At 45.8% G+C, this 24,111-nt stretch overlaps 1 pseudogene; it reads right to left on the bottom strand.

Annotated features, from left to right (window-relative positions):
* The window catches only part of LOC121844551, a 28,802-nt pseudogene extending 4,979 nt beyond the window's left edge, over nt 1-23,823 (bottom strand).
* Between the last annotated feature and the right edge of the window lie 288 nt (nt 23,824-24,111).

Here is a 24,111-nt window from a genome sequence, read left to right as displayed (position 1 = left end):
ATGCTGCCACCCCCATGCTTCACGGTTGGGATGGTGTTCTTCGGCTTGCAAGCCTCCCCCTTTTCCTCCAAACATAATGATGGTCATTATGGCCAAACAGTTCTATTTTTGTTTCATCAGACCAGAGGACATTTCTCCAAAAAGTACGATCATTGTCCCCATGTGCAGTCTGGCTTTTTTTATGGCGGTTTTGGAGCAGTGGCTTCTTCCTTGCTGAGCGGCCTTTCAGGTAATGTCGATATAGGACTCATTTTACTGTGGACCACCTAACTTTTAAATTAAAATGACTTTAATTTCTTATTTTAATTTTATTTCACATCAGTTGACAACTCAACCAAAAGTAAATAAAAACTAGATGTTGAACTGACGTCTTTGCTCCGTGCGATGTGATTCGGCTCATTTCTGAGCCGGTGGAAAGTATATTTTAAAATGGTGTAGAGATGTTGAAACCGTCCCGACAGGCTCGGACACATTACAATGCAAGAAGATACCACTTAGTCCGAAACAGAAGGGTTTGTGGTTGTGTATGACATCAGCGAAAAACAAGCTGAATAACTCAATGCATGTCACACTCCTATTTATTTTTTTTATTTTTATTTTACCTTTATTTTACTAGGCAAGTCAGTTAAGAACAAATTCTTATTTTCAATGACGGCCCTAGGAACAGTGGGTTAACTGCCTTGTTCAGGGGCAGAACGGCCGATTTGTACCTTGTCAGCTTGGGGATATGAACTTGCAACCTTCCAGTTACTAGTCCAACGCTCTAACCACTAGGCTACCCTGCCGTACAGGTGAATAACATGCATTCACCTGTACTGAGAATAAGACCTAGTATACATCTTGATTCACCCAGTTTAAAAAAACATTTTTTTATTTTTTTTAAATCAATAAAGATTTACAGTTCAAAAAACAACATTCTGATACGGTGACAACACTCCTCTGCATTGGTTCAATGTCATGTTGAAGTATAGAATGGGAGGAGTAGGTCACAGCATTACAGTAGAGAACCAAGAGTACATCTACCAAGACACAGACTGGGCTCCAATCACACTGACGTCAACAGAACTGTGTGCTTATTATCGTCAACGAGCTAATAGCCTAGCATCACAACCCTAAATCCTGTAGCTTAAGTCATCTGTACTTTAGGCTCCACCCCCCTTTATGTAGCATGACACTTCTAATGAAGACTTCACCTTCCAGTAAAGAAAACAGGAAACTACATGTATAAAACAACACAGAGGAGGTTGGTGTTGTAATTATGTCAAAGGGCTGTGGTTTTTAAAACTGACGTAACATCCGATGAAGAAATGCATCAACGCAATAAAGAGTGAAACAATTACAGAGATCGAGAGTATGCTGCCACCTGCACAGCAGAGGCCCAGGCCATCTCTCCCTAACTACTGTCTAGTGTCACCAATACAGGCCATCTCTCCCTAACTACTGTCTAGTGTCACCAATACAGGCCATCTCTCCCTAACTACTGTCTAGTGTCACCAATACAGGCCATCTCTCCCTAACTACTGTCTAGTGTCATCAATACAGGCCATCTCTCCCTAACTACTGTCTAGTGTCACCAATACAGGCCATCTCTCCCTAACTACTGTCTAATATCACCAATACAGGCCTATGTCTAATATCACCAATACAGGCCATCTCTCCTAACTACTGTCTAGTGTCACCAATACAGGCCATCTCTCCCTAACTACTGTCTAGTGTCACCAATACAGGCCATCTCTCCCTAACTACTGTCTAGTGTCACCAATACAGGCCATCTCTCCCTAACTACTGTCTAGTGTCACCAATACAGGCCATCTCTCCCTAACTACTGTCTAGTGTCACCAATACAGGCCATCTCTCCCTAACTACTGTCTAATATCACCAATACAGGCCATCTCTCCCTAACTACTGTCTAATATCACCAATACAGGCCATCTCTCCCTAACTACTGTCTAATATCACCAATACAGGCCATCTCTCCCTAACTACTGTCTAGTGTCACCAATACAGGCCATCTCTCCCTAACTACTGTCTAGTGTCACCAATACAGGCCATCTCTCCCTAACTACTGTCTAGTGTCACCAATACAGGCCATCTCTCCCTAACTACTGTCTAATATCACCAATACAGGCCATCTCTCCCTAACTACTGTCTAATATCACCAATACAGGCCATCTCTCCCTAACTACTGTCTAATGTCACCAATACAGGCCATCTCTCCTAACTACTGTCTAATATCACCAATACAGGCCATCTCTCCCTAACTACTGTCTAATGTCACCAATACAGGCCATCTCTCCCTAACTACTGTCTAATATCACCAATACAGGCCATCTCTCCCTAACTACTGTCTAGTGTCACCAATACAGGCCATCTCTCCTAACTACTGTCTAATGTCACCAATACAGGCCATCTCTCCCTAACTACTGTCTAGTGTCACCAATACAGGCCATCTCTCCCTAACTACTGTCTAATATCACCAATACAGGCCATCTCTCCCTAACTACTGTCTAGTGTCACCAATACAGGCCATCTCTCCTAACTACTGTCTAGTGTCACCAATACAGGCCATCTCTCCCTAACTACTGTCTAGTGTCACCAATACAGGCCATCTCTCCCTAACTACTGTCTAATATCACCAATACAGGCCATCTCTCCCTAACTACTGTCTAATATCAACTACTGTCAATACAGGCCATCTCTCCCTAACTACTGTCTAATATCACCAATACAGGCCATCTCTCCCTAACTACTGTCTAGTGTCACCAATACAGGCCATCTCTCCCTAACTACTGTCTAATATCACCAATACAGGCCATCTCTCCTAACTACTGTCTAATGTCACCAATACAGGCCATCTCTCCCCAACTACTACTCTCTAATATCATCAATACAGGCCAGGCCATCTCTCCCTAACTACTGTCTAATATCACCAATACAGGACAGGCCATCTCTCCCTAACTACTGTCTAATATCATCAATACAGAACCATCTCTCCCTAACTACTGTCTAATGTCACCAATACAGGCCATCTCTCACTAACTACTGTCTAATGTCACCAATACAGGCCATCTCTCCCTAACTACTGTCTAATGTCACACAATACAGGCCATCTCTCCCTAACTACTGCCTAATGTCACCAATACAGGCCATCTCTCCCTAACTACTGCCTAATGTCACCAATACAGGCCATCTCTCCCTAACTACTGCCTAATGTCACCAATACAGGCCATCTCTCCCTAACTACTGTCTAATGTCACCAATACAGGCCATCTCTCCCTAACTACTGCCTAATGTCACCAATACAGGCCATCTCTCCCTAACTACTGTCTAATATCACCAATACAGGCCATCTCTCCCTAACTACTGTCTAATATCACCAATACAGGCCATCTCTCCTAACTACTGTCTAATATCACCAATACAGGCCATCTCTCCCTAACTACTGGCTAATATCACCAATACAGGCCATCTCTCCCTAACTACTGTCTAATGTCATCAATACAGGCCATCTCTCCCTAACTACTGTCTAATATCACCAATACAGGCCATCTCTCCCTAACTACTGTCTAATGTCATCAATACAGGCCATCTCTCCCTAACTACTGTCTAATATCACCAATACAGGCCATCTCTCCCTAACTACTGTCTAATGTCACCAATACAGGCCATCTCTCCCTAACTACTGTCTAATATCACCAATACAGGCCATCTCTCCCTAACTACTGTCTAGTGTCACCAATACAGACCATCTCTCCCTAACTACTGTCTAGTGTCACCAATACAGGCCATCTCTCCCTAACTACTGTCTAGTGTCACCAATACAGGCCATCTCTCCCTAACTACTGTCTAATATCACCAATACAGGCCATCTCTCCCTAACTACTGTCTAATATCACCAATACAGGCCATCTCTCCCTAACTACTGTCTAATATCACCAATACAGGCCATCTCTCCTAACTACTGTCTAGTGTCACCAATACAGGCCATCTCTCCCTAACTACTGTCTAATATCACCAATACAGGCCATCTCTCCCTAACTACTGTCTAATATCACCAATACAGGCCATCTCTCCTAACTACTGTCTAATATCACCAATACAGGCCATCTCTCCCTAACTACTGTCTAATATCACCAATACAGGCCATCTCTCCTAACTACTGTCTAATGTCATCAATACAGGCCATCTCTCCCTAACTACTGTCTAATATCACCAATACAGGCCATCTCTCCCTAACTACTGTCTAATGTCATCAATATAGGCCATCTCTCCCTAACTACTGTCTAATATCACCAATACAGGCCATCTCTCCTAACTACTCTCTAATGTCACCAATACAGGCCATCTCTCCCTAACTACTGTCTAATATCACCAATACAGGCCATCTCTCCCTAACTACTGTCTAGTGTCACCAATACAGACCATCTCTCCTAACTACTGTCTAGTGTCACCAATACAGGCCATCTCTCCTAACTACTGTCTAGTGTCACCAATACAGGCCATCTCTCCCTAACTACTGTCTAATATCACCAATACAGGCCATCTCTCCCTAACTACTGTCTAATATCACCAATACAGGCCATCTCTCCCTAACTACTGTCTAATATCACCAATACAGGCCATCTCTCCCTAACTACTGTCTAGTGTCACCAATACAGGCCATCTCTCCCTAACTACTGTCTAGTGTCACCAATACAGGCCATCTCTCCCTAACTACTGTCTAATATCACCAAGAGGCCATCTCTCCCTAACTACTGTCTAGTGTCACCAATACAGGCCATCTCTCCCTAACTACTGTCTAATATCACCAATACAGGCCATCTCTCCCTAACTACTGCCTAATGTCACCAATACAGGCCATCTCTCCCCAACTACTGTCTAATATCATCAATACAGGCCAGGCCATCTCTCCTAACTACTGTCTAATATCACCAATACAGGACAGGCCATCTCTCCCTAATTACTGTCTAATATCATCAATACAGAACCTCTCTCCCTAACTACTGTCTAATGTCACCAATACAGGCCATCTCTCACTAACTACTGTCTAATGTCACCAATACAGGCCATCTCTCCCTAACTACTGCCTAATGTCACCAATACAGGCCATCTCTCCCTAACTACTGCCTAATGTCACCAATACAGGCCATCTCTCCCTAACTACTGCCTAATGTCACCAATACAGGCCATCTCTCCTAACTACTGCCTAATGTCACCAATACAGGCCATCTCTCCCTAACTACTGCCTAATGTCACCAATACAGGCCATCTCTCCCTAACTACTGCCTAATGTCACCAATACAGGCCATCTCTCCTAACTACTGTCTAATATCACCAATACAGGCCATCTCTCCTAACTACTGTCTAATATCACCAATACAGGCCATCTCTCCCTAACTACTGTCTAATATCACCAATACAGGCCATCTCTCCCTAACTACTGGCTAATATCACCAATACAGGCCATCTCTCCCTAACTACTGTCTAATATCACCAATACAGGCCATCTCTCCTAACTACTGTCTAATGTCATCAATACAGGCCATCTCTCCCTAACTACTGTCTAATATCACCAATACAGGCCATCTCTCCCTAACTACTGTCTAATGTCACCAATACAGGCCATCTCTCCCTAACTACTGTCTAATATCACCAATACAGGCCATCTCTCCCTAACTACTGTCTAGTGTCACCAATACAGGCCATCTCTCCCTAACTACTGTCTAGTGTCACCAATACAGGCCATATCTCCCTAACTACTGTCTAGTGTCACCAATACAGGCCATCTCTCCCTAACTACTGTCTAGTGTAACCAATACAGGCCATCTCTCCCTAACTACTGTCTAATATCACCAATACAGGCCATCTCTCCCTAACTACTGTCTAATATCACCAATACAGGCCATCTCTCCCTAACTACTGTCTAGTGTCACCAATACAGGCCATCTCTCCTAACTACTGTCTAGTGTCACCAATACAGGCCATCTCTCCCTAACTACTGTCTAATATCACCAAGAGGCCATCTCTCCCTAACTACGGTCTAATGTCATCAATACAGGCCAGGCCATCTCTCCCTAACTACTGTCTAATATCACCAATACAGGCCATCTCTCCCTAACTACTGTCTAATATCACCAATACAGGCCATCTCTCCCTAACTACTGTCTAATATCACCAATACAGGCCATCTCTCCCTAACTACTGTCTAATGTCACCAATACAGGCCATCTCTCCCTAACTACTGCCTAATGTCACCAATACAGGCCATCTATCCCTAACTACTGTCTAATATCACCAATACAGGCCTTCTCTCCCTAACGACTGTCTAATATCACCAATACAGGCCATCTATCCCTAACTACTGTCTAATATCACCAATACAGAACCATCTCTCCCTAACTACTGTCTAGTGTCACCAATACAGGCCATCTCTCCCTAACTACTGTCTAGTGTCACCAATACAGGCCATCTATCCCTAACTACTGTCTAATATCACCAATACAGGCCATCTCTCCTAACTACTGTCTAATATCACCAATACAGGCCATCTCTCCCTAACTACTGTCTAATGTCACCAATACAGGCCATCTCTCCCTAACTACTGTCTAATGTCACCAATACAGGCCATCTCTCCCTAACTACTGTCTTAATATCACCAATACAGGCTGTCTAATATCACTCAGGCCATCTCTCCCCAACTACTGTCTAATATCATCAATACAGGCCAGGCCATCTCTCCCTAACTACTGTCACCAATACAGGCCATCTCTCCCTAACTACTGCCTAATGTCACCAATACAGGCCATCTCTCCCTAACTACTGTCTAATATCATCAATACAGAACCTCTCTCCCTAACTACTGTCTAATGTCACCAATACAGGCCATCTCTCCCTAACTACTGTCTAATGTCACCAATACAGGCCATCTCCCGAACTACTGCCTAATGTCACCAATACAGGCCATCTCTCCTAACTACTGTCTAATGTCACCAATACAGGCCATCTCTCCCTAACTACTGTCTAATATCACCAATACAGGCTGTCCATCAGGCCATCTCCCTAACTACTGTCTAGTGTCACCAATACAGGCCATCTCTTCCTAACTACTGTCTAATATCACCAATACAGGCCATCTCTCCCTAACTACTGTCTAATATCACCAATACAGGCCATCTCTCCCTAACTACTGTCTAATATCACCAATACAGGCCATCTCTCCCTAACTACTGTCTAATATCACCAATACAGGCCATCTCTCCCTAACTACTGTCTAATGTCATCAATACAGGCCATCTCTCCCTAACTACTGTCTAATATCACCAATACAGGCCATCTCTCCTAACTACTGTCTAATGTCACCAATACAGGCCATCTCTCCCTAACTACTGTCTAATATCACCAATACAGGCCATCTCTCCTAACTACTGTCTAATGTCACAATACAGGCCATCTCTCCCTAACTACTGTCTAATATCACCAATACAGGCCATCTCTCCCTAACTACTGTCTAATGTCACCAATACAGGCCATCTCTCCTAACTACTGTCTAATATCACCAATACAGGCCATCTCTCCTAACTACTGTCTAGTGTCACCAATACAGACCATCTCTCCCTAACTACTGTCTAGTGTCACCAATACAGGCCATCTCTCCCTAACTACTGTCTAATATCACCAATACAGGCCATCTCTCCCTAACTACTGTCTAATATCACCAATACAGGCCATCTCTCCCTAACTACTGTCTAATATCACCAATACAGGCCATCTCTCCCTAACTACTGTCTAGTGTCACCAATACAGGCCATCTCTCCCTAACTACTGTCTAGTGTCACCAATACAGGCCATCTCTCCCTAACTACTGTCTAATATCACCAAGAGGCCATCTCTCCCTAACTACGGTCTAATGTCATCAATACAGGCCAGGCCATCTCTCCCTAACTACTGTCTAATATCACCAATACAGGCCATCTCTCCTAACTACTGTCTAATATCACCAATACAGGCCATCTCTCCCTAACTACTGTCTAATATCACCAATACAGGCCATCTCTCCCTAACTACTGTCTAATATCACCAATACAGGCCATCTATCCCTAACTACTGTCTAATATCACCAATACAGAACCTCTCTCCCTAACTACTGTCTAATATCACCAATACAGGCCATCTCTCCCTAACTACTGTCTAATATCACCAATACAGGCCATCTCTCCCTAACTACTGTCTAATGTCACCAATACAGGCCATCTCTCCCTAACTACTGTCTAATGTCACCAATACAGGCCATCTCTCCCTAACTACTGTCTAATATCACCAATACAGGCTGTCTAATATCACCAATACAGGCCATCTCTCCCCAACTACTGTCTAATATCATCAATACAGGCCAGGCCATCTCTCCCTAACTACTGTCACCAATACAGGCCATCTCTCCCAACTACTGTCTAATATCACCAATACAGGCCATCTCTCTCCAACTACTGTCTAATGTCACCAATACAGGCCATCTCTCCCTAACTACTGCCTAATGTCACCAATACAGGCCATCTCTCCCTAACTACTGCCTAATGTCACCAATACAGGCCATCTCTCCCTAACTACTGCCTAATGTCACCAATACAGGCCATCTCTCCTAACTACTGTCTAATATCATCAATACAGAACCTCTCTCCCTAACTACTGTCTAATGTCACCAATACAGGCCATCTCTCCCTAACTACTGTCTAATGTCACCAATACAGGCCATCTCTCCCTAACTACTGCCTAATGTCACCAATACAGGCCATCTCTCCCTAACTACTGTCTAATGTCACCAATACAGGCCATCTCTCCCTAACTACTTCTAATATCTACAGGCTGTCTAATATCACCAATACAGGCCATCTCTCCCCAACTACTGTCTAATATCACCAATACAGGCCATCTCTCTCCAACTACTGTCTAATATCACCAATACAGGCCATCTCTCCCTAACTACTGTCTAATGTCACCAATACAGGCCATCTCTCCTAACTACAGTCTAATATCACCAATACAGGCCATCTCTCCCTAACTACTGTCTAATATCACCAATACAGGCCATCTCTCCCAACTACTGTCTAATATCACCAATACAGGCCATCTCTCCCTAACTACTGTCTAATGTCACCAATACAGGCCATCTATCCTAACTACTGTCTAATATCACCAATACAGGCCATCTCTCCCTAACTACTGTCTAATATCACCAATACAGGCCATCTATCCCTAACTACTGTCTAATATCACCAATACAGGCCTTCTCTCCCTAACGACTGTCTAATATCACCAATACAGGCCATCTATCCCTAACTACTGTCTAATATCACCAATACAGAACCTCTCTCCCTAACTACTGTCTAATATCACCAATACAGGCCATCTCTCGCTAACTACTGTCTAATATCACCAATACAGGCCATCTCTCCCCAACTACTGTCTAATATCATCAATACAGGCCAGGCCATCTCTCCCTAACTACTGTCACCAATACAGGCCATCTCTCCCTAACTACTGTCTAATATCACCAATACAGGCCATCTCTCCCCAACTACTGTCTAATATCACCAATACAGGCCATCTCTCCCTAACTACTGCCTAATGTCACCAATACAGGCCATCTCTCCCTAACTACTGCCTAATGTCACCAATACAGGCCATCTCTCCCTAACTACTGTCTAATATCACCAATACAGGCCCTCTCTCCCTAACTACTGTCTAATGTCACCAATACAGGCCATCTCTCCCTAACTACTGTCTAATATCATCAATACAGAACCTCTCTCCCTAACTACTGTCTAATGTCACCAATACAGGCCATCTCTCCCTAACTACTGTCTAATATCACCAATACAGGCCATCTCTCCCTAACTACTGTCTAATGTCACCAATACAGGCCATCTCTCCCTAACTACTGTCTAATATCACCAATACAGGCTGTCTAATATCAGGCAGGCCATCTCTCTCAACTACTGGCCTACTGTCTAATGGCCTCACAATACAGGCCATCTCTCCCTAACTACTGTCTAATGTCACCAATACAGGCCATCTCTCCCTAACTACTGTCTAATATCACCAATACAGGCTGTCTAATATCACCAATACAGGCCATCTCTCCCCAACTACTGTCTAATATCACCAATACAGGCCATCTCTCCCAACTACTGTCTAATATCACCAATACAGGCCATCTCTCCCTAACTACTGTCTAATGTCACCAATACAGGCCATCTCTCCCTAACTACTGTCTAATATCACCAATACAGGCCATCTCTCCCTAACTACTGTCTAATATCACCAATACAGGCCATCTCTCCCCAACTACTGTCTAATATCACCAATACAGGCCATCTCTCCCTAACTACTGTCTAATGTCACCAATACAGGCCATCTATCCCTAACTACTGTCTAATATCACCAATACAGGCCCTCTCTCCCTAACTACTGTCTAATGTCACCAATACAGGCCATCTCTCCCTAACTACTGTCTAATATCACCAATACAGGCCATCTCTCCCTAACTACTGTCTAATGTCACCAATACAGGCCATCTCTCCCTAACTACTGTCTAATGTCACCAATACAGGCCATCTCTCCCTAACTACTGTCTAATGTCACCAATACAGGCCATCTCTCCTAACTACTGTCTAATATCACCAATACAGGCCATCTCTCCCTAACTACTGTCTAATATCACCAATACAGGCCATCCATCTCTCCCTAACTACTGTCACCAATACAGGCCATCTCTCCCTAACTACTGTCTAATATCACCAATACAGGCCATCTCTCTAACTACTGTCTAATGTCACCAATACAGGCCATCTCTCCCTAACTACTGCCTAATGTCACCAATACAGGCCATCTCTCCCTAACTACTGTCTAATGTCACCAATACAGGCCATCTCTCCCTAACTACTGTCTAATGTCACCAATACAGGCCATCTCTCCCTAACTACTGCCTAATGTCACCAATACAGGCCATCTCTCCCTAACTACTGCCTAATGTCACCAATACAGGCCATCTCTCCCTAACTACTGCCTAATGTCACCAATACAGGCCATCTCTCCCTAACTACTGTCTAATATCACCAATACAGGCCATCTCTCCCTAACTACTGTCTAATGTCACCAATACAGGCCATCTCTCCCTAACTACTGTCTAATATCACCAATACAGGCTGTCTCTATCCCAACAGGCCATCTAATCCACCAATACAGGCCATCTCTCCCTAACTACTGTCTAATGTCACCAATACAGACATCTCTCCCTAACTACTGTCTAATGTCACCACAGGCCATCTCTCCCTAACTACTGCCTAATGTCACCAATACAGGCCATCTCTCCCTAACTACTGCCTAATGTCACCAATACAGGCCATCTCTCCCTAACTACTGCCTAATGTCACCAATACAGGCCATCTCTCCCTAACTACTGTCTAATATCATCAATACAGAACCTCTCTCCCTAACTACTGTCTAATGTCACCAATACAGGCCATCTCTCCCTAACTACTGTCTAATGTCACCAATACAGGCCATCTCTCCCTAACTACTGCCTAATGTCACCAATACAGGCCTTCTCTCCCTAACTACTGCCTAATGTCACCAATACAGGCCATCTCTCCCTAACTACTGCCTAATGTCACCAATACAGGCCATCTCTCCCCAACTACTGCCTAATGTCATCAATACAGGCCATCTCACACCAACCCCTCCCATAGCCTACACCTAACCCCTCCAATAGCCTACACCAACCCCTCCCATCCCTCCCATAGCCACCCTATGCCCCTCCCACAGCCACCACCAACCCCTCCCATAGCCACCCTATGCCCCTCCCATAGCCTACACCAACCCCTCCCACAGCCCACACCAACCCCTCCCACAGCCACCCTATGCCCCTCCCACAGCCTACACTTACCCCTCCCATAGCCTACCCTAACCCCTCCCACAGCCACCCCAACCCCTCCCACAGCCTACACCAACCCCTCCCACAGCCTACACCAACCCCTCCCACAGCCACCCCAACCCCTTCCACCTTCTACACCAACCCCTCCCACAGCCACCCCAACCCCTCCCACAGCCTACACCAACCCCTCCCATAGCCTACCCTAACCCCTCCCACAGCCACCCCAACCCCTCCCACAGCCACCCCTCCCACAGCCTACACCAACCCTCCCACAGCCTACACCAACCCCTCCCACAGCCACCCCAACCCCTCCCACAGCCACCCAAACCCTCCCACAGCCACCAACCCCTCCCACAGCCTACACCAACCCCCCACAGCCACCCGAACCCCTCCCACAGCCACCCGAACCCCTCCCACAGCCACCCTAACCCCTCCCACAGCCACCCTATCCCCTCCCACAGCCTACACCAACCCCTCCCACAGCCTACACCAACCCCTCCCACAGTCACCCTAACCGCTCCCACAGCCACCCTAACCCCTCCCACAGCCACCCTAACCCCTCCCACCTTCTACACCAAGAGGTATATGTATTATAACCACCCCTTACTCACCACGGTCCGCTGTTTATTGGGCAGGAACACCCTGACGATGGGTTTCTGAGGGGAGCGGGGATTGGCCCGTCCGTCTGTAGGGGTCTGGAGGACAGCCAGGGTGTTGGGGGCGGAGGGGAGAAGGAACTGGGTGCCCCCGGATCCCCCAGAACAGCTCAAACCCCCATCCAGGAGGGAAGGGGGCGTAGGGGACGAGGAGTAGAAGTCTGTCCCGTTCCCCATGGCCTCCAGGAGCTGCTGCTCCCTCTGCTGCAGAGCGTCCAGCTTACTGGTGTACTCCTCATAGGCCTACAGAGACAACACACACACACAGCTTACTGGTGTACTCCTCATAGGCCTACAGAGACAACACACACACACACACACAGCTTACTGGTGTACTCCTCATAGGCCTACAGAGACAACACACACACACACACACAGCTTACTGGTGTACTCCTCATAGGCCTACAGAGACAACACACACACACACACACAGCTTACTGGTGTACACATAGGCCTACAGAGACACACACACACACACACAGCTTACTGGTGTACTCCTCATTGGCCTACAGAGACAACACACACACACACACACAGCTTACTGGTGTACTCCTCATAGGCCTACAGAGACACACACACACACAGCTTACTGGTGTACTCCTCCTCATAGGCCTACAGAGACACACACTGCTTACTGGTGTACTCCTCATAGGCCTACAGAGACACACACACACACACACACACAGCTTACTGGTGTACTCCTCATAGGCCTACAGAGACACACACACACACAGCTTACTGGTGTACTCCTCATAGGCCTACAGAGACACACACACACAGCTTACTGGTGTACTCCTCATAGGCCTACAGAGACAACACACACACACACAGCTTACTGGTGTACTCCTCATAGGCCTACAGAGACAACACACACACACACACAGCTTACTGGTGTACTCCTCATAGGCCTACAGAGACAACACACACACACACACACACACACACACAGCTTACTGGTGTACTCCTCATGGCCTACAGAGACACACACACACACACACACAGCTTACTGGTGTACTCCTCATAGGCCTACAGAGACAACACACACACACAGCTTACTGGTGTACTCCTCATAGGCCTACAGAGACACACACACACAGCTTACTGGTGTACTCCTCATAGGCCTACAGAGACAACACACACACACACACACACTTACTGGTGTACTCCTCATAGGCCTACAGAGACAACACACACACACACACACACAGCTTACTGGTGTACTCCTCATAGGCCTACAGAGACACACACACACACACACACACACAACACACACACACACACACACACACACACTTACTGGTGTACTCCTCATAGGCCTACAGAGACACACACACACACACACACAGCTTACTGGTGTACTCCTCATAGGCCTACAGAGACAACACACACACACACACACAGCTTACTGGTGTACTCCTCATAGGCCTACAGAGACAACACACACACACACAGCTTACTGGTGTACTCATAGGCCTACAGAGACAACACACACACACACACACACACACACACACAGCTTACTGGTGTACTCCTCATAGGCCTACAGAGACACACACACCTAGCTTACTGGTGTACTCCTCATAGGCCTACAGAGACACACACACACACACACACACAGCTTACTGGTGTACTCCTCATAGGCCTACAGAGAGACACACACACACACACACAGCTTACTGGTGTACTCCTCATAGGCCTACAGAGACCTACAGCTTACTGGTGTACTCCTCATAGGCCTACACAACACACACACACACACAGCTTACTGGTGTACTCCTCATAGGCCTACAGAGACAACACACACACACAGCTTACATTACTGGTGTACTCTCATAGGCCTACAGAGACAAACACACACACACACACACACACACACAGCTTACTGGTGTACTCTCATAGGCCTACAGAGACAACACACACACACACACACACACTCCTCATAGGCCTACAGAGACAACACACACAGCTTACTGAAATACACACACACACACACACAGCTTACTGGTGTACTCCTCATAGGCCTACAGAGACAACACACACACACACACACACACAGAGACAACACACACACAGCTTACTGGTGTACACCTACAAAGACAACACACACACACACACACACACACACACACACACACACACACAGCTTACTGATGTACTCCTCATAGGCCTACAGAGACAACACACACACAGCTTACTGGTGTACTCCTCATAGGCCTACAGAGACACCACACACACACAGCTTACTGGTGTACTCCTCATAGGCCTACAGAGACAACACACACACAGCTTACTGGTGTACTCCTCATACCCCTACAGAGACAATACACACATTTTTTAATCATCCATCCATAACCAGTCAAAAGTTTGGACACACCTACTCATTCCAGGTTTGACTATTTTCTAGATGGTAGAATAATAGTGAAGACATCAAAACTATGAAATAACATGTGTGGAATCATGTAGTAACCAAAAAAAAGTGTTAAACAAAATCTAAATATATTTTAGATTCTTCAAAGTAGCCACCCTTTGCCATGATGACAGCTTTGCACACGCTTGGCATTCTCTCAACCAGCTTCACCTGGAATGCTTTTCCAACAGTCTTGAAGGAGTTCCCACATATGCTGAGCACTTTTATTCCTTCACTCTGCTGTCCAACTCATCCCAAATAATAGTCTCACTAAGCCCAAACCAGATGGGATGGCATATCGCTGCAGAATGCTGTGGTAGCCATGCTGGTTAAATGTGCCTTGAATTCTAAATAAATCACAGACAGTGTCACCAGCAAAGCACCATCACAACTCCTCCTCCATGCTTCACGGTGGGAACCACACATGCAGAGATCATCTGTTCACCTCCTCCTCCATGCTTCACGGTGGGAACCACACATGCAGAGATAATCTGTTCACCTACTCTATGTCTCATAAAGACATGGCGGTTGGAACCAAAAATCTCATTTGGACTCATCAGACCAAATGACAGATTTCCACCAGTCTAATGTCCATTGCTCGTGTTTCTTGGCCCAATCAAGTCTCTTCTTCTTAGTGGTGTCCTTTAGTAGTGGTTTCTTTGCAGCAATTCGACCATGAAGTCCTGATTCACACAGTTTCCTCTGAACAGTTGATGTTGAGATGTCTCTGTTACTTGAACTCTGAGAAGCATTTATTTGGGCTGCAATCTGAGGCTGGTAACTCTAATGAACTTATCCTCTGCAGCAGAGGTAACTCTAGGTCTTCCATTCCTGTGGCAGTCCTCATGAGAGCCAGTTTCATCATAGTGCTTGATGGGTTTTGCGACTGCACTTGAAGAAACTTTCAAAGTTCTTGAAATCTTCTGGATTGACTGACCTTCATGTCTTACAGTAATGATAGACTGTCGTTTCTCTTTGCTTATTTGAGCTGTCCTTGCCATAATATGGACTTGGTCTTTTACCAAATAGGGCTATATTCTGTATATCACCCCTACCTTGTCACAACACAACTGATTGGCTCAAACGCACTAAGGAAAGAAATTCCACAAACTAACTTAACAAGGCACAAAAGATAATTGAAATTCATTCCAGGTGACTACCTCATGAAGCTTGTTGAGAGAATGCCAAGAGTGTGCAAAGCTGTCTTCAAGGCAAAGAGTGGCTACTTTCAAGAACCTCAAACATAAAAGGAGTTACCCTCCTCCTCACAGGGTAACTCATCTCCAGGTATATGGACAGAGGGGTACCTCCTCCTCCTCCTCACAGGGTAACTCACCTCCAGGTATATGGACAGAGGGGTACATCCTCCTCCTCCTCACAGGGTAACTCACCTCCAGGTATATGGACAGAGGGGTACCTCCTCCTCCTCACAGGGTAACTCACCTCCAGGTATATGGACAGAGGGGTACCTCCTCCTCACAGGGTAACTCACCTCCAGGTATATGGACAGAGGGGTACCTCCTCCTCCTCACAGGGTAACTCACCTCCAGGTATATGGACAGAGGGGTACCTCCTCCTCCTCACAGGGTAACTCACCTCCAGGTATATGGACAGAGGGGTACATCCTCCTCCTCCTCACAGGGTAACTCACCTCCAGGTATATGGACAGAGGGGTACCTCCTCCTCCTCACAGGGTAACTCACCTCCAGGTATATGGACAGAGGGGTACCTCCTCCTCCTCACAGGGTAACTCACCTCCAGGTATATGGACAGAGGGGTACCTCCTCCTCCTCCTCACAGGTAATGGACAGAGGGGTCACCTCCAGGTAACTATATGGACAGAGGGGTACCTCCTCCTCCTCCTCCAGGTATATGGACAGGGTAACTCACCTCCTCACAGGTATATGGACAGGGGGGGTACCTCCTCCTCCTCACAGGGTAACTCACCTCCAGGTATATGGACAGAGGGGTACCTCCTCCTCCTCACAGGGTAACTCACCTCCAGGTATATGGACAGAGGGGTACCTCCTCCTCCTCACAGGGTAACTCACCTCCAGGTATATGGACAGAGGGGTACCTCCTCCTCCTCACAGGGTAACTCACCTCCAGGTATATGGACAGAGGGGTACCTCCTCCTCCTCACAGGGTAACTCACCTCCAGGTATATGGACAGAGGGGTACCTCCTCCTCCTCAGGGTAACTCACCTCCAGGACAGAGGGGTACCTCCTCCTCCTCACAGGGTAACTCACCTCCAGGTATATGGACAGAGGGGTACCTCCTCCTCCTCACCTCCAGGGTAACTCACCTCCAGGTATATGGACAGAGGGGTACCTCCTCCTCCTCACAGGGTAACTCACCTCCAGGTATATGGACAGAGGGTACCTCCTCCTCCTCACAGGGTAACTCACCTCCTCCTCCTCCTCACAGGGTAACTCACCTCCAGGTATATGGACAGAGGGGTACATCCTCCTCCTCACAGGGTAACTCACCTCCAGGTATATGGACAGAGGGGTACCTCCTCCTCCTCACAGGGTAACTCACCTCCAGGTATATGGACAGAGGGGTACCTCCTCCTCCTCACAGGGTAACTCACCTCCAGGTATATGGACAGAGGGGTACCTCCTCCTCCTCACAGGGTAACTCACCTCCAGGTATATGGACAGAGGGGTACCTCCTCCTCCTCACAGGGTAACTCACCTCCAGGTATATGGACAGAGGGGTACCTCCTCCTCCTCCTCACCTCACAGGGTAACTCACCTCCAGGTATATGGACAGAGGGGTACCTCCTCCTCCTCACAGGGTAACTCACCTCCAGGTATATGGACAGAGGGGTACCTCCTCCTCCTCACAGGGTAACTCACCTCCAGGTATATGGACAGAGGGGTACCTCCTCCTCCTCCTCACAGGGTAACTCACCTCCAGGTATATGGACAGAGGGGTACCTCCTCCTCCTCACAGGGTAACTCACCTCCAGGTATATGGACAGAGGGGTACCTCCTCCTCCTCACAGGGTAACTCACCTCCAGGTATATGGACAGAGGGGTACCTCCTCCTCCTCACAGGGTAACTCACCTCCAGGTATATGGACAGAGGGGTACCTCCTCCTCCTCACAGGGTAACTCACCTCCAGGTATATGGACGGGGGGTTACATTCTCCTCCAAACTTGTCCAGTAGTGCCTCTAAGTGCTCCTGTGTCAGCTTGATCATCTGTTTGATATTCCAGATCTAAGAGGACACACACACACACATACTAATTATGAACGTCACATCATACCGTTATATAGCCTAATGACATTGACTGAGATGGTGACTATAGACATTGCAGAGGCATAGCATGTCTCTGTTCCAAATGGAGCCCTATTCCCTATATAGTGCACTACTTTAGACCAGAGCCCTATTCCCTATATAGTCCACTACTTTAGACCAGAGCCCTATTCCCTATATAGTCCACTACTTTAGACCAGAGCCCTATTCCCTATATAGTCCACTACTTTAGACCAGAGCCCTATTCCCTACATAGGGCTCTGGTCTAAAGTAGTGCACTATGGGTCCCTATCGGTCGTGGTCAAAAGTAGAGCAGTAGGCTAAACAAAGGGACTAGGGGTGGCGTTTTGGAAGCAGCCATTAGACACTAGTAGTGGAAGACTAAGCTACTGGTTGTTCTGTCTCTTCGCTGCGTCCCAAACTTCACAACCGACTGTAAACATTAAAATACACATCATTACACAACCGACTGTCAAAATGAAATCACAACCGACTGTCAAAATGAAATCACAACCGACTGTCAAAATGAAATCACAACCGACTGTCAAAATGAAATCACAACCGACTGTCAAAATGAAATCACAACCGACTGTCAAAATGAAATCACAACCGACTGTCAAAATGAAATCACACCCTGTCAAAATGTCTTCACACAACAACCAAAATAAATGCACCACTAGTCTTTGAATAGACAGTATCCCAAAATAAATGCACCACTCGTCTTTGTCAAAACAGAAATCCCACCATAACCATGCAATCACTAGTCTTTGTCATAATGACAGTATCCCACCATAACCATGCACCACTAGTCTTTGTTAATAGACAGTATCCCACCATAACCATGCACCACTAGTCTTTGTATAGACAGTATCCCACCATAACCATGCACCACTAGTCTTTGTATAGACAGTATCCCACCATAACCATGCACCACTAGTCTTTGTATAGACAGTATCCCACCATAACCATGCACCACTAGTCTTTGTATAGACAGTATCCCACCATAACCATGCACCACTAGTCTTTGTATAGACAGTATCCCACCATAACCATGCACCACTAGTCTTTGTATAGACAGTATCCCACCATAACCATGCACCACTAGTCTTTGTATAGACAGTATCCCACCATAACCATGCACCACTAGTCTTTGTATAGACAGTATCCCACCATAACCATGCACCACTAGTCTTTGTATAGACAGTATCCCACCATAACCATGCACCACTAGTCTTTGTATAGACAGTATCCCACCATAACCATGCACCACTAGTCTTTGTATAGACAGTATCCCACCATAACCATGCACCACTAGTCTTTGTATAGACAGTATCCCACCATAACCATGCACCACTAGTCTTTGTATAGACAGTATCCCACCATAACCATGCACCACTAGTCTTTGTATAGACAGTATCCCACCATAACCATGCACCACTAGTCTTTGTATAGACAGTATCCCACCATAACCATGCACCACTAGTCTTTGTATAGACAGTATCCCACCATAACCATGCACCACTAGTCTTTGTATAGACAGTATCCCACCATAACAAACCAATTCCTCTTCAGGGGCTTCAGTTAGAAAGAACATGTTCTATGTGAGAAAATGCTTGATAAACCAGTGTCTCTACCGTGGGCCACGGATCCTAAAATAACCAGTCACACAAACCTTCCCCGTCACTGGTTAAATGCATGGAAGCGCCTGTACATCCAGAGAGTAGGCCTAGAACTAAAGACAAGCCCCCCCCCCCCAGATATGATAGATCTCAGAACATGATTTGATATTAGGGCGGTCTTGAAAAGCCCAACCAAATCCTTTCTAGCATTTTAGGGGTCTCATTGAAATGGTCTCATTGAAATGATCGTAAGCTACATAAGAGTTTGATACTCTGATCAATCTTGAGTGGTTTGAGTACCGTCCACATTCTTTATGAGCACAAATCATTTAAATATATGTAAAGTGACTGCGGAAAGTACTCAGACCCCTTGACTTTTTCCACATTTGGTACGTTCCAGCCTTATTCTAAAATCGCTTTAAAAATGTTTTTAAAAAAACACTCCTCAATCTACACACAATACCCCATAATGACGTCACAATACCCCATAATGACATCACAATACCCCATAATGACAAAGCCAAAACAAGTTTTTAGAAATGTATTAAAAACAAAACAGAAATAGCTTATTAACTTAAGTATTCAGGGCCTTTGCGATGAGGCTCGAAAATGAGCTCAGGTGCATCCTGTTTCCATTGATCATCCTTGAGATGTTTCTACAACTTGGAGTCCAGCTGTGGTAAATTCAATTGATTGGACATGATTTGGAAAGGCACATAAGTGTCTATAAAAAGGTCCCACAGTTGCCAGGGCATGTCAGAGCAAAAACCAAGCCATGGAGGTCGATGGAATTGTCCGTAGAGCTCCGAGACAGGATTGTGTTGAGGCACAGATCTGGGGAAGGGTAGCAAAAAATGTCAGCAGCACTGAAGGTCCCCAAGTGCCCTCCAATCATTCTTAAAATGGAAGAAGTTTGGAACCACCAAGACTCTTCATAGAGCTGGCAACCCCGCCAAACTGAGCAATCGGGGTAGAAGGGCCTTGGTCAGGGAGGTGACCAAGAACCTGATTGTCACTGACAGAGCTCCAGAGTTCCTCTGTGGAGATGGGAGAAGCTTCCAGAAGGACAACTATCTCTGCAGCACTCCACCAATCAGGCCTTTATGGTTGAGTGGCCAGACGGAAGCCACTCCTCAGTTAAAGGAACATGACAGCTAGCTTGGAGTTTGCCAAACAGGCACTTGAAGGACTCTCAGACCATGAGAAACAAGATTCTCTGGTCTGATGAAACCAAGATTGAACTCTTTGACCTGAATGCCAAGCGTCACTTCTGGAGGAAACCTGGCACTATCCCTACGGTGAAGCATGGTGGTCGCAGCATCATGCTGTGGGGATGTTTTTCAGCAGCAGGGCCTGGGAGACTAGTCAAGATCGAGAGAAAGATGAACGGAGCAAAGTACAGAGAGATCCTTGATGAAAACCTGCTCCAGAGCTCTCAGGACCTCAGACTGGGATAAAGGTTCACCTTCCAACAGGACAACGACCCTAAGCACACAGCCAAGATAATACAGGAGTGGCTTCGGGACAAGTCTCTGAATGTCCTTGAGTGGCCCAGCCGGAGCCCGGACTTGAACCCGATCAAACATCTCTGGAGAGACCTGAAAATAGCTGTGTAGCAATGCAACCCGAACAGAGCTTGAGAGGATCTGCAGAGAAGAATGGGAGAAACTCCCACTTTTAATACGGTATGACTACTTGCATAAAAACTGTGGATAGAAACGTGAGGCCGGCAAGTACTGTTTCATGAAAATAACTCCGAATGCGCACATCATGTGCATATCTGGGGCAGGTGGCTGTGACACCTCTGGACTCTAATTGGCCTCAGTCTGGACAATGTTTTACTGTTTTGGGGCAATATGACTTGTGATCAAAAATTATATAATTCAAATTCAATGACATTCTCTGATTCTATGACCATTAAAGAGATTCTCCGGTACTTTTTAGCTAAGTAGTTCTGAAAGTAACGCTCACTAGCCAATAGTGGTTCTCGATAAAATTGCGTACTACGTCACATCGGAACAGATATGTCATTACTCTCTCCACTCTGCATCTTGATTCGTTGTCACTCAAAATGGCGAGGGGCTGAAGCTCATTGGCTAGAAATCAAATTGCTAGGGGGATAGCCCATGTGGGAGGAGGGGTTGGGGGGGGCAGCAGCACAGCTTCCAGAAATACTGTTGCTTTCAAACTCGGGATTCCGTGGCTAATTGAGGTAAGACAGTAATTCTTGCGCATAGATTATGCATGTATGAACTACACATTGACACATCCTGCCCAAAGCTGGAGGTTTCAAAAATACTTACTAGTAGCCAAAGTTCTGGAGCCTGTCTAACTGTTCTATTTGAATTCTGTTTGATTCTATGTGCATTCTATTTGAATTCTGTTTGATTCTATTTGGATTCTGTTGACTGCTGAATGGGGGCCAATGTTATTCACTAAGCTTGGAAGATATCCTGAAGATTTGCAGATATCCCGCGCGGACAAAATTTCAACAGACAATAAAGATATTGTATTTATTGAGAAGGCATACAATAACATCGGTCAAGCACTTTTGGGAAGGAGAAAGTTTAGCTATCTGAATATACCTTTAAAAAAAATCGGACTAATTTGGCCTACTAATTGATGTAATTACCTGGATCCCAGGTGAATTGGTTTATGAGTTCTACTGTAACCAGAGAAACCACTAGTATCAACAGCAGGTTACTCAAGGTCCCAAAGTTAAGCTGACAGGGAATTGATTGAGGATTTTGGTTTGGCTCGTTGCACAACTTACAGCTTTTTCTATTTGACTATTTAGATACAATATGACGTGATTGTGATTTTGGCATTATTTTATATTATGGTCAATTGGATGGGCTTGATATGTCACTCACAAAATACCTTTTGACTGTTGCATCATGATCTTTATTTGAATTGCATGTCTTCGATACAGGCCTTCTTGCTTTGAAAGCAAAAATATATTTTTTTAAATAGCTGTTGAAAAATATGTTTTAACTTTACATAAATGTAACGTTAGCAAGGAGCATATCATTTGAGCCATGGCGATGGAAGAGGCCTAGCTTAGTGTATCGCTATTAATATTCGTGCGCTAATAATTCTGCATGAACCTCCATAACATTGGATCTATATTGTAAAATAATGTACATTTTTATCAACCAAAACAAAGCCGATCTTTGTACAAACATATCAGCTCCCGTCGACAGCCCACGAAGGGGTTCTCTGCATCGAATTGACGAAAATCCCTGATGAATTGTTCATAAATATAAATAAAAGTTTGTAGCTATATCGATATAAAACGATGTATTATCAAGCCGTACGCGGTAGATCGTTGAAGTCAAACGGTGCCAGGTAGCGAACAGAGAGCTGGGATGCAGCCGCCGCAGAGAGAGAGAGAGAGAGAGAGAGAGAGAGAGAGACCTGCTGGAGAGAGAAAAAAAAACTCGAAAACCAAATGAAATATAGGCAGGCCTGAAATAAACACTGCCGTCAGCGTACTATTACACACATCTAACGTGATCGATGTAGTCTAACGCAAAATGCACCTTAAGGAATAACGGCAAGAGGACGAAGGAGACGTTAGTGATGGAAATCATTTCCATTTTAGTGCATCATCTCGCCCCCTGCAATGCATCCCCACGATCCATATTACAGCCGGTGTTTCCTAAAGATCCCCATCCAGCAACCTCCACTCGGTACCCCCGTGTCGCCATGCCCAGCTTCACCCCCGTCTCCCCGGTCCATACCTCCTCGTCCTGCGGACATTCCGGGATCCCCACCGAACAGGCGGGGTCCAGGCAGGCTCCCAGCTCCTCCAGTCCCCGCTCCCGCTCCGGGTCTCGGTCCATCGTGTCACCGTTGAAGACGGGCGGTGGGGACTCGGCGCTCCTCAACGCCGCCATTTTAAACTGCGATCAGCTGAGTGGAAAATAATCGAGGAGAGGAGACAGGAGGGGGAGACAGATTCAAGAAATGTAGCTGCCTAGTAAAGCACCGGGATGTGATGGTTTTGGGGTACACGAGGAAATCAGGGTACCACTTTCCTCTTTTCTGTGTCAGTGACTATTTCTATTGGTTTATTATGTCAATAACGAGTATTTAATTTGTTTCAGTGACCGCATATGATTTTGCTTACTGATTAGTAGCTGGTCCAATTACAACTGCATCAAGTGCACCTGCAAAATAAAACGCTTCTCAACAAAATACAAATAAACATTAACCACAAAACAAATGTATA

Source organism: Oncorhynchus tshawytscha, unplaced genomic scaffold (genome assembly GCF_018296145.1).
Source record: "Oncorhynchus tshawytscha isolate Ot180627B unplaced genomic scaffold, Otsh_v2.0 Un_contig_2336_pilon_pilon, whole genome shotgun sequence".
Lineage (NCBI taxonomy): Eukaryota > Metazoa > Chordata > Actinopteri > Salmoniformes > Salmonidae > Oncorhynchus > Oncorhynchus tshawytscha.
The sequence above is the reverse complement of the archived record's forward strand: the minus strand, read 5'-3'. Positions and strand labels throughout refer to the sequence as shown.